The 10,798-nt window shown below is 50.4% G+C and overlaps 1 long non-coding RNA gene across 1 annotated transcript in view; it reads left to right on the top strand.

The window, feature by feature from the left end:
* The first annotated feature begins 1,967 nt into the window (after nt 1–1,967).
* Nucleotides 1,968–10,798, top strand: part of LOC130681696 (uncharacterized) — a 120,336-nt gene continuing 111,505 nt past the window's right edge. The window contains exon 1 of the long non-coding RNA XR_008994945.1: nt 1,968–2,591. This is a non-coding gene — a long non-coding RNA (uncharacterized LOC130681696). The remainder of the gene's footprint in view (nt 2,592–10,798) is intronic.

The raw sequence follows: 10,798 nt of genomic DNA, 5'->3' as shown, positions 1-10,798 counted from the left end.
CTCGTTACCCAGGAGAACTACTTTTTTCTCTGCTCTAAAAATGCCTTGCAAAGCCTCTCTTATTTTATTAGAATCACCTTTTTTGCCTCTGCCATCAAGCGGAGGAACCTCTAGCATTAGGAGTGCACCCTAGATTCGGTAATATGTTTTGGTGGTTCTGAGAACTACAAGGTGTTGACAGCTACCCACACACCCATTCACCGACCTGCTTCTTCATCTAGTCCTTCATCAGTTATGAGTGACCAACCTATTCCCGAGGAAGGAGAGAGACTGTAACCTTTCTAACTTGACTTAGAAAATCTGAAAACTAAAGCCCTTATCTTTGGCCCGTAGAGCTCGTAGGATGTTTGGGGAATTATGTCAATAGCAAAAATAAAACACATGTTTCCAAAGCTAAGCACAGTGATAGCCATTTTGCATATATTGCAATACTTAATTCTTGCAAGAATACTAGGTTGTAGTGCTAGGATGTAGATTTTGTTGTTGAGTAAGCTGATACTCAGAGATTAAATAACTCGCCCGAGTTTGAAGTCAGTAAATGGCATTGCTAGATTTGGATCCAAGTCTGTTTGGCTCTGAAGTTCATTTTCTTTCCATATTAGGCCATCTTTTCTTCTCTGTTTAGCATCAGCGGTCTCCCTCGCCCTTGCTACATTGTCCCCACTCCCAGGTCCCCTGGGGTCCACCTCCTGAAGTGTCTGGGAGGTGGGTCGCTCCAAGCCCTGGCAGCCTCCTGCCCAGCTTCCCAAGCTGCAGGTCCCCCGGCTGCCCAGTGAGCTGTGCTTTGTTTCTCACCCGCCCTCAGGTCTTTGGAGCGGTTCAGAGTTGAGCTGCGTGAGGCTGCCCAGAGAGAACCAGATTGGTCGAGCAGAGATGGACTCAGGAACCTCCAACAGGAGCCAGGCCTGGTGAATGGGGCGTGTGGGGGTCGGGCGCAGTGTGGGCTGGGGTGTGGCTGTGGCATCGGCCAGGGCTCTTGGCGTCTGCGTGGGTGTGAGCGCGAGCACAGGGCCTTCCGCAGCAGGAGCGTCTGGGGCTGGAGGACTCTGCCTTCCACGTGGCCCGCCCAGCCACGGGCGCCTCGGTGCACATGTGGCCGCCCTGCAGACGTGTGGCCCCATCTGTGTGAGGTTTCTCCACTTTGGGGGTCAGGGGGAGTGCTGGGGAAGGGCTAACTTCTAAGCAGCTTTTCCAGACTTCCATCCAGGGCCCGTGACTCAAAGTGAACGTGAGTCAGAAGCATAAGGGAACTGAGCTGTTGATCCTTGGCTGGGAGGCACGGGAGGGCCAGAGGATGGAAGGGACCACCCGCCATGCCCCTTCCGCTCCTCTCTGGGTGTCCTAGACTCCACCTCGTTGCTTACCTACCGGGAGAACTGCTTTTCACTTTTCCTGTGTGTCATCGCATTGAACGATTGTTTCTCTCAGCCTCTGGACACTTCTGTATCTTTGCTGCAGCATCAGGACAGGGCTGGCTGGAGGGACATCTGGGCCGAGGGCCCAGGTAGCCAGGCCTGCCCCACCGCGTGGCGTCGTCTCGCCCATACCCACCAGCGCTGTCATAGCGCAGCCCCCTCGCCCCCAGCCACAGGCTAACACCCCAGAGGAGATAAGAGACAACAGCTGGCTCTGTGGTGGGACTGAAACGCAGCACTCAATGAACACAGCTGGCTGAATTGTGGGATCAAGTTCTTTTTGTCTATGTCAAAGAAACAGTCCCAGAATTGTTGGGCTACATGAGAAAAAGGGCAGAGGGTGAGCATGACAACATTTAATGTGAGCTCCTGCAGATACCCAATCAGACTTCACCTTCTCCTAGCACTTTAAGCAGTCTCTGGATCCTAAACTGGAAATGCTCTGACGTCACGTTTCCGTGGCTTTGGGGTGACAGGCGGAGGTATGTCAGGGCAAAGAGAAGGAGGGATTCAACAAGCCAGGGAGATATTGGCAGGTTTGTATTCCTCGGCTGAACGAAGCAGTGGGCAGCAGGGCGGGGCTTCCTCTTAGCTGGGAACAGGGGAAATCGGTTTGTCACCTGCGGGAGTGAGCCAGGGACCGTCTGTGAACATGTGACGTGTTTGGGAACACACAAAGCTCCAGCTGAAGTCACCTGGGTGTAATTTGAGCAGGCGGTTCTAGAAGGTGATTTTAATTTAGTAATTGGACCCCAATTATATCATCTTTTCTGCGGAGAAGCAGTTGAGTGCAGAGAAGATGGCTTGGTCTGAGAAAACAGGAGCTGGGCTTGGGGACAGGATACAGGGGCACCTGTGCCCGCCACCGAGGGGTGTCCTGGGCCATGATTCTTCGCCCACAGCCCCACCTATAGCACGTATATGAAATTTTGCTTAAGCTCCTCCATATTTCCATTTGTTTTTATTCTCTGCTCACTAAGTGGCATTTTCTTTGTGAGCTACTCTGCTGATGAGAAGGTGGTACCCTGGATGGGGAACTAATCACTGTAGATCCGGAAAGAGAATCTCACAAAGTAGGCGGAGGAAGGGGCAGGCTGATTGGATCCATGACCTTCAACCTTGGTTAGTCTGAGAGAGGCTTCCCAGGACTGGTGGCGACGGCAGAACACGGACAAGGTAAGGGCCACATGCAGCCTCCCCTGCAAGCCTGCAGGTGGACGGGAAGCTGCCTTCTGCTGGAGAGACGCTGCTGGTAGGCACACCGGGTACTTAGGCCCGCGGCACACTGCTTAGGAGCAGTGCCTACAGAAGGGGAGCGAGCGTGCCAGGACACGCTCACTTCCAGCCTCTCCCCATCCCCGACGCTGGGACGGACTCGGCTTGGCCCAGTTCAGGCCATTTCTTTTCCCCAGGCGGCCACTGTGGTGCTGACTTGCTTGAACAGTTTTTGAGATGTTGTGATGAGGATTGAGAGGAAGAGGCGAGGAGGGGCAAGAAGACAAGGTCTGCACGGATGTTCCAGGGGGTCGGGGGGAGAGGCAGACTGGGGGAGAATTAAGAAGGGCCGAGTGTCAAATGCTGGGGGTGAGGAGGCAAAGCAAAAGCCTTGCTGCTGTTCTGACATCGTTTTTTGGTCGGTAGCCTGAAGGCATTCTTGTAAACTAAACACTGTGTAGATCAAAGCAACTGGAATATAGCTTTAGGGAGACCCCGCATACATTTTACTGCTTATTATTCTAAATTACCCTCAGGGGCGGGCGACCCATTGCTTCAGGTGCCACGCGTTAACCCGGCTGCTCTCCGGAGCTGCAGACTCGTCTGCCACCTGCTCGTTTTCACCTGGGCATCCCTTCAGCAGCTGAGGCTCGGAATGGCTCACCATCGACCTTCCAGCCTTCCTTTCTCAGTGAGGCTACTATTTTACGCCCAGGTTTCTAACCCAAACCCAGGGAGTCTTCTTTGACTCTTCCTTCTCTGCTATCTGTCTCCCAATTTGTCCTGATTCCTAAGTGCTTCTAAAATTTTCTCACTCGTCTCCCCCCGCTGCCAGGTCCCTGGATTGCCTGTCCTGTGGGTAGCCGGCATCCCTGTCTCCAGACGCCCCTGAGCCCTACCTCTAGATGACACCCCTGCCCCTCCTTCTGTGGGTCCCTGTGCAGCCTGTCTTTCCTGGAGAGCTCTCTCTAGACCCTGGTCTTGAGGTTCCTTTATGCTTTGCATGCATATTTGTACCTGTTCACTTTTTCTGAGTACCACATTTACTCTCTGCTCTAATTTTCCCCAACTTTTGGAAGAAGAGCAGTGAGTCAATGTCTTTCCCTCTTTGTTTCCCCTGCAAAGACCTTCCTGGGGGAATTTCTGCATTGCTGCTGGACTGGCCAGCCTGTCACCTGGGGCTTCCTGTTACATCTGCTTGCAGTGGACTCACAATTTTCTGAATCCCAGGGCTTCCTCTTGTTTTGGTTTATTCCTGCAAGTGACAGCCTATGAAAGCCTATGAATGTGAGATCCAATTTCACAGTCTTTTCATATCTTAAAATATATTTATTCTACCCTCATGTTGATTGATAGTTTGGTTATTAAATTCTAGGCTGAACGATTCACAATAGCCAAGATATGGAAACATCCTAAATGCCTATGAATGGGTATGGAAGGTGTGGAGTGTAAACACACACACCCCAGAATATTACTCAGCCACGAAAAAGAAGGGAATCCTACCTTTTGTGACAACATGGGTTGACCTTGAGAGCATTATACTAAATGAAATATGTCACAGAAAAAGACACATGCTTTTTGCTGTTATTTATATGTGGAATCCTAAAAAGCCGAACTCACAGAGATACACAGTGGAATCATGGTTGCAGGGGCTGAGGTGCCAGAGAAATGGGAAGATGTTGATGAAATGGCACGAACACCCCACTATTAAGGATGAATAAATTCTGGAATGTACAGTATGGTGATTACAGTTAACAATATTGTTTTATATATTTGTAAGTTTTTAAGAAAGTAAATCTTAAATAGTATCACCCTCCCCACCTCCAACAATGACTTTCCTAAGAGTAGTTCTTTCCTCATTTGCATGACTTGGCATTTGGTGTCACTGTCATTCTGAATTCGTCCTTCCACGTGGAAAAAATTCCTTGTTGTATTTTTCTGATGACGTTTCCTCTTCCTCTGTCCTCGCTTCTCAGAACCATCATTTGGGGGCGTCGGATCTTCAGCATTCATCTCTTATCTTTTCCCACAGTTTTCCATTTCTTTTTCTCTTCACTCCAAGTTCCAGGAATCATATGATATCTTCCTACCCTTCTCTTTAAGTTTTATTTTGAGAATTTGGTGTTTAGGCCAATCTGGTGCTCTCTTAGGCACCACACCAGTGAGACCAAAGCCCTGCTAGGACTGTACACTGCTTCCCAAGCTCCTGTGGAGCATCTGTGGCTCCTACTGCCTGGCTTTCTCTCCGATTTGCAGACCTGTTTTCCACCTTTGTGTTCAGCACAGGAAAATTTTGGCACTGAACAATATTTTGTAAACTGCCGTGAGGCACCATCTCTTTAGGTATCTCCGTAGGGGCTTGGCAGCACTAAAAGAAAACGGGACTGCTATAAACACGGCTACCATCAGACCCGTGTAAACTCAGCTCATCATGGAGGAATCTCCTGTATTATTACCTCCTATTTTGGGGTTAAAGTAACTCCTTTTATAGAGCGAAGAACCTGTTTGCAAATCAAATCACCACTCCTGACATTTTTTTTTTCTTTGCCACACATACAACATTTCTTGAATCAGGTTTGGTGAAATGGGTGAGGTGAAAACAGAAAGAGCAGCAGAAAATGTCATGACCGCTTTCTCTGTGACCCGGGTTAGCGGTGGGTGGCTTCCAGGGCTCAGCGCGGCACTCAGCAGAGCCGGGACGGTTCCGTTCCAGCCCGGGTCAGAACGAGTGTAGTGAATCGGTGATGTTAGCTGCATGGAGAGAAAAGAGCTGCACTTTGTGCTACAGACGTACTTTGTCGATGAGCAAACGGGCTCAGGGAGTCTTGCCAGAGCTCTGCACCCAGTAAACGTACTGGCTTTGCAAGCCCTTCTCCCCAACTCTCCTTGCACACCCCACTGCCTGAATTAGGCCCCCTTCTCTTTGCCGTTTCTAAGCTGGCAGCAGGAGAGTGTGGCGGTGGAGAGCCTGAGCCTGAACTCCCACCCCCTGGCTGGGTGACCTGCTCTGTGGCCGCGCCCTTGGGAGTGACGGTGCCCGGCTACCTCTGCCTGTGACCTCTCCACCTTGCTGTCTTCCCAGTTGCCTGACCTCTGTGGGTTTGTCCCCCGGCTCCCTTGATCTGGGGGTTCTGGTGGGTTTCAGCTAAGTCAGAGCAGGGGAGAGACTGAGGGATGGGATATTTACACCCCTGCTTCCTACCTCGGGTGCCCCAGGCTGGCTGTGCCCCTCTGCAGGGGTCCTGCCCCATGACCCTCCCATTAGCCCTCATTCTGGCTCTGGCATCATTGCCCCCGCCCCCAAGGTTGGGGACGGTAATGGCACCACGATGACCAGCATCCCCACCCCCTGTGATACCCTGGGCCTGCCCACACTCAGGAAAACAGTGCTTTTATTTAAACCTCTTCCAATCATCCCATTTTTGAGTGCTGCACCGGTATCCCGCTGGGACCCATAAAGATATCCATGCACCTCTGTTCCTTTGTATGTTGGTCAAAATGGGTGTAAGGATACTATTTGCTCATAAAATCTCTGTGGGTATTAAGTGCACCTAAAGCCTAATAACAGAGGGCGCGTGGCAGTGGGGCAGCAATGCCCGTCATTTGAGACAAGGCCGGACTCCTAGGATCGCAGCTCCATGTTCCGTTTTCCTCGTCTTCATGCGTGTCGGCTGCTCCCTACATTATCCTGTGGTTGGAAATACTCACTCCTCACTCTTTCCTTCTCTGTCTCATGTTTTATCCTTACAACTACTAATACGTTTATTAAAAGGTGATTCGTAGAACCGGTAGGTAACGCTATAGGATCGTTTATTAATAAACAGGCTGAAAGAGATTACGGCTTGACTGCAGGTGTGAGTTCCTACAGGCAATACAAGTCACAGACAGAGAATGTAAAGATGTGAGACTGCGTCCCTGCAGTGGACGGGACACTGGCCGCGGCCCACAGGTTCCAGCTCCTCTCAGTGGGTGAGTTAATACATTCTCCCTCGAGGGAGATAAGGACAGAAAATCGCTTTACAAGTAGAATAAACCCACATCTGCTCAGAACTGTGAAGTTCCGTCAGGAGTTAGCAAGGTGAACGGGTTGGCCTCAGCTTTCCTGTTCTTTAATTCCATGATTGATCTTGACGTGAAGAGGAGCAGCAGAGACGCTCCCAGGAGCGGGTACAGTCACCAGGGCCTGACACCGTGAAGTCTGAGTCTCTGTTCAGCTAAATGCAGAGCATTGCTGAAGGAGGAGAGGAACAACATCTCGGGAACAGATGTAAGAAGGACTCTTTTCTTTTTGAGCAAAAATGTGATTACCGTAGGCCACCGCCGTCAGAACCAGAGGACACCACGCTGGCTAACGGAAACCAGATGGTCTGGTAAGGAAAGGCATGGGTACATATGAATTATTTTCAGCTGAATGACCTTCAATGATCTGCCTCAATGTTGAGCCTTGGTTCTCTGCCGTAATGGTCCTCCGGGTGCCTGGAGGAGAGAATGACAATGGGGCTCCATTCTTCTGTGATTTATGGGGGACACGAACAGGGGTCATCTCTGGTATGTGAGGAGAAGGTGGGGGATTGAGAGCAGGAGTGTGTGAGACGTTGTGAATTGACTCAAGATCAAAAATAAAGACACAGGAAATAGAGATCTGTGGGCAGAGCCCTGGCGAGGTGCCAGGAGCCCTGGGTTCTGGTCTTAGTCTGGGGACTGACTCCCTGTGACATGTTGGACCGATTCAAAACACATTTGTTATGAATCCCATCTCTTGGCTTCGTTATGCCAAGATCCTCCAACCATTGCGAAATGGGACTGAATCCTGAGAGTTTCCAGGAATCCTGAGATGCACTGGTGAGACGACCACCTTCCCTCACGCCAGCCCCGCAGGCCTCGTGTTGCTGGTCGCACATGCCCTCCGAGGCCCGGGGCCAAGCATCTCAAAGGTGCCCGTGCGAGCAGTCATCTCCCCGGCCGGGGCTTGCTCTCCATCAGCTTCCCTTTGCCAGACCACGCTTTTCATTTTAACAACGTCATTTTGACAACTATGGCATGCCTTGTTTTGTAAAAAGGGGGTGGTAATGATATGGAGGCAGGAACCCTTCATAGTAAGAAGACTATGTAATACGGAAAACAGAATCTTTTAGGGAAGATTCACTTGGAGAGTCACTTTATCTCTTTCCCTGGATCTTGCTAAATTTTTTCTCAGCAATTACAACACCCACAAAAACATCTCCACCTACATAGCTTACGAAACTCATACTTCTCATTGACAAAGTTTAATTCATCTTTTCTTTTTAACTTCCCTTGATTCTTCCCCCCTATCTCTTTCCTTCCACTTAAAAACAATTCCTCTTTATCTGATTTATTTCTTTAACAGATTCAGAAGTTCTCCACAGGTCCAAGTCTGGTAGAGCCTCCTCCTCTCCTTTATTAAGTTTACTGATTTGGGTACAATAACTATCAAGAGACCAGAAAGGATTTGCTTGGGCTGAGGCCTCTGGCTGAGATGAGCTCCGGGATGAAAAGACCAGGTTCCACTGTCACCTTGCCAACAAGCATCTCCACCAATTTCCTCTTCTGCCTTCTAGATAATAATTTCTTTCCCTCTGGATATGTCCTGAAAACATGCAAATGTGCTATTATTTCTTCCATCTTAAAAACTGTCCCTCTACCCCAAATAGAAAGAAAACAGAAAAAGAGACACAGACAAAAACAACTGTGTTAGTTTCCTAGCACTGCCACAACGCAGCACTGTGGACTGGGTGGTTCAAGCAACAGAGAGTTATTTTCTCATAATTCTGGAATTTCTCACCATGGTCAAGTCCAAGCTCAAGGCACTCATGGGCTGGGCTTCTCCTGAGGTCTGTCTCCTTGGTAACCTGCCCACTGTGTGCTCACATGTCGTCCGTGTGTGTGTGTGTGTGTGCGTGCGTGTGTCCTGGTCTCTTCTTGTACGGACATGCGTCCTGTTGCAATGTAACCCGATCGCCTCCTTGCTGAAGGTGTTCGTTAAGATTTAACTGGTGTCACTCCAACACCCCAATTCACTGCCACCCCAGTCTTCTGCACCTGACTTAACTCTTCGTACTGTTTTTAGATTAAGCCCATGAAAATAAAGCTCTGATCTCATCAGATCTTAAAAGGCTCCCTACGGCTGCTGAATAAATTCCAACCCTGTCCTTTGGAACTCAAGGCTGCCTGTAAGCCAGCCACTGTCCTCCTTGTAGGCCCTGTCCCCACAGTGTGCCCGCGTCCACCTGAAATGTTGGGCAGGCCGAGCCCTCCATGCTCACCGAGCAGATCTCGTTCATTCCTGCCCCCATGCCGTCCCCACGCCGATTCCACCAGGACTCCTGCCTCGGGCTGGGTGTAAGCATCACCTCCGCTCTAGAATTTCCCGAAGCCTCCTCCAGGGAAGAGCTATTTCATTTCCTAGCGCCGCAGCACCTGGATCTTCCTCCCGGCAGCACCCACAGCTGCTTTCTGTTCTGTCCACCCGAGCGCGTCTCCTTTCTCCCCTCTGAGCACCCTGCCGACACCACCCGCACTGTGAGCCCTCTCGCACGGGGCTGGAGTGTCCTCCGCAGCCCTTAGCCTGGGGCCCGGCATCTCAGAGGGGCAGAGCCAGCAATCTGCAGGGTGAATTCCCAGCTTTCACTCCGGGGCTGTGTACCAACTGCTCGCACCCTCTGCTGCCTCAACGGGCAGCTCTTCTGCCACCTGCTTTATCTCCTTCTCTGGCACTTTTCTCTTGGGCTTCCCGTTAGATCTCATGTTTTAATGAAGGCGTAGAGATAAAGAATGCATGTCAATCAGTGAAGACCTCCAAGCCGTCATCCCTCATGGGCACACCCACCAGATGAGGTTGCGTATTTTCTTAATGCACAGACACACATTCTGTGGCCGCCCTTCCCTCTGCATTGTGTGTTACACAGGGTCAAAGTGTGTTCATATTCATCTTCACATGCAGTTGTGAAGGTCCAACTGGAAATTCTGAAAGGACAGAATGTTTTGATTTTTTGGAGAGTAGATGTACTAAAAACCAAACACCTCAAAGACCCAGGATGGTCCTATTTTCAAACACCCTCTCCAGATTAAGAACGTGTCCAGGCTCTGGTTTCAGGTGTTAAGGTCGGTGAGGTCAACAGGCCCTTGCTTTGATTCTTTCTCATTCCTATGTGCTTGAGCACCTGAGGGAGGGGAGGGAAGGTTTCACATCACCAGGAAGAGTGAAATGAAACAGAAATCGGCTTTGCTGGCCCTCATTTATCCTGGTGGCCTTGTCCTTCCACTTGAAGAAGAGTAACAGCCTGAGATTCCATGTGCCAACAAGCATTTATTGAGCATCTACTCGGGACCCAGCCAGGCGCTGAGCTAGAAAGGCCTTCCTGGGAGGGACTAGACAGTGTCATCTCTGTCATCATTTTCTCCAGCCCAACAGGCTGAGTTCAATCTGCCCACGGAAGTGTATGGACCCTTTGTCACGTGCCACGCACTGTGCTGGGCACTGGGCATAGGAAGGTGAGCACGTCTGGTTCTGAGTTTGAGGAAATTACAATGCAGAGGGAGAAACAAGTGAAGAAAAGTTAGTAGAGTATAAGGAAGGCGGGCATTCCTTCAGCCCGTGGTGGAAGCATTGAAATCAGCCTGCTCAGGGGTCAGTCCTTTTTGAGGCTTTCCCTAGGTCTTAAATAGGGTTAGCAGGGCCTCAATCTCTGTTTGATGAAAAATGACCATGAAAATCTGAATTAGAAGAGTGGAGAGAGTGAGCACCCACGAGTTTGCAGGGAGGGTACTTTGGGATGGGTGTTTATGGGTTCTGGGCCCGAATTCCCAGACCCGATCCAACTGACGATCCCCAGATGCTACTGAGGTTAGACTCTTGGTCTGGGGGGTCCTGTGAGAGCTCTGGGCCAGCTTGTGCTGTGGAGGCTCTGTGCCCTCTGCAGAGTCGGAACTGGGACAGCCACCTGGGCATGTGACCCTCTGACCCTCGGGCCGACACAGGTATCCTGTGCAGCTCTGAGCCCTCCCTTGCCATTCTTTGTGGGACATTGGGAAATAAATCCTGAATGGGTGTGACGAGAGAGTCTGTAGAATGACCTGCCTCGGCTTACTATAAGGCAATGAGGTCCCTCTAACCAAAAGGTGAATTCTTTGTGTCTGTGGGTGACAGT

Source organism: Manis pentadactyla, chromosome 19 (genome assembly GCF_030020395.1).
Source record: "Manis pentadactyla isolate mManPen7 chromosome 19, mManPen7.hap1, whole genome shotgun sequence".
NCBI lineage: Eukaryota > Metazoa > Chordata > Mammalia > Pholidota > Manidae > Manis > Manis pentadactyla.
Note: the sequence above shows the minus strand (reverse complement) of the source record. Positions and strands in the feature narration are given on the sequence as shown.